Source organism: Poecilia latipinna, unplaced genomic scaffold (genome assembly GCF_001443285.1).
Source record: "Poecilia latipinna isolate Pla-1442-1.1 unplaced genomic scaffold, P_latipinna-1.0 Scaffold939, whole genome shotgun sequence".
NCBI lineage: Eukaryota > Metazoa > Chordata > Actinopteri > Cyprinodontiformes > Poeciliidae > Poecilia > Poecilia latipinna.
Window position 1 is genome coordinate 220,207 of NW_015113555.1, and position 1,804 is coordinate 222,010.

Sequence of the window (1,804 nt, forward strand, 5' to 3'; positions counted from 1 at the left end):
GCTACTAGAGTTGGTTCTATGCGCCTCCTCCAGTTCATATTTGATGTTGAGTCTCGCATTGAGAAAGTTTTAAAATGTCTACCTTCAATCTGTTTTGTTGTTTCTTCTTTATGTCAGTAATGTAGTTTTCGTTTGTATTTGACCTGAGAAGTTTTGTACATTAGTCCCAGATAAACGGGCTGCCTCCTCAGGATCTGTGGCCTGTGAAGTTCTGGATTTCTGGAACTCAGAAACCAGAACCACTGGAGTCGTTCCGGTCCAGTTCTGAGCACAGACAGAACTGTTTGTGGTCTGTGGTGGGACCTTCAGACCACAGACAGTCCCACCACACTATTCTCCACACTCTTAGCTCTTCTCTGGCTCAGTTTACATTTCCATCTTGAAGTTTCATCTTGAACAGTGACTTGGATCTGAAGGGTTTTTTTCCCGGTAAGTTGAAGTTCTGATTATGTTATAGATTTATTTTATTTTATAAACAAAACAAGAACAGGGACTAAGACACTTCTGTCTCTTTTTCTAAGACAAAGATCACAATCTGACAGTTGTTTAGATCAGCTGATTGGAGCCACTGACCTTTGACCTGCAGCTTAGACTTGTTTCTTCACCAGAATGTTTCCTCCTGCTGTAGACGCAGCAGGTGCAGAGCCAGAATGTCTTCATGTCCATCTAGTCCTTCTTCCTCTTTAGAGAAGCTGAACTGAACTGCTCAGCAGTGCCCTCTGGTGGATACATCGCAAAACTGCATAAATTCTTCATTTAAATTAATTTATCATCTGATCAAGAATAATAAATACTCATATTAAGGATTATGATTTAAACTATTTTATAATCAATGTAAATTCATCAAACTAAAACAAGAACTCTTTTGCTTTGCTGTAAAATATATTCCTGTTCTACTTATGTATAAAACAGACATTTGATTTGTCTTTGGAAGTCCATGAAAATAAAAACGTTTTCATTCTTTTGTATGTTTAAAGTAAATGTTTGATATTGTTCTCATACTTTTATGATGGATGATTCCATGTCAACATACCGTTATTCAAAATTAAATATTCCTTTGATGGATTTGAGTTTCATACTTTTAAATCTAAATTCTTATTATATCAGATTAAGATGAAATATATTTCTTCTTTTTAATTAAATCAAATTTTCATAAAGAGTGAAAGTTTGAAAGTTTGGTGGTGAAAACAGCTGCAGCCAGAATCTTTTCCTCTGCTCAGGTCAAGAGCAGCTAAGCATGGATAGCATGAGTTAGCTATGCGGGCTAGCATAGGTCAGCTTTGGAAAGCTTCTTAGCGTTTTCACACGTTTTTCACAAGAAACACAACCAAAAGGTTTTTCATCTATGTGGATTCTTATGTGTCTCTCTAAACTAGACTTTCTGTTAAATGTTTTTCCACAGTTATCACAACAAAAGGGGGTTTCTCCTGTGTGGATGCTCATGTGTGTCTTTAAATGTGTTTTTGTGCTACATCTTGTTCCGCACATAATGCAACGGAAGGGTTTCTCCTCCCCCTGGATTCCTACGTGGCTACGTAAATTTGACTTTAGGGTAAATCTTTTGCTGCAAGAATCTCAATCAAATGGTTTCTCGCCTGTGTGGACATTCGTGGGATTGATCAAAGAAGACATTTGGGAAAATATTTTTCCACAAGCATCACAGCCAAAGGAGGTTTCACCTCTGTGGATCTTAATGTGATTGCTTACAGATGACTTGAGGGTAAATTTTCGTCCACAAGGATCACAACCCAGATAGCACATGATGTTAAATCAACGTTGAAAAATAGTTAGAATCGTTGATTTT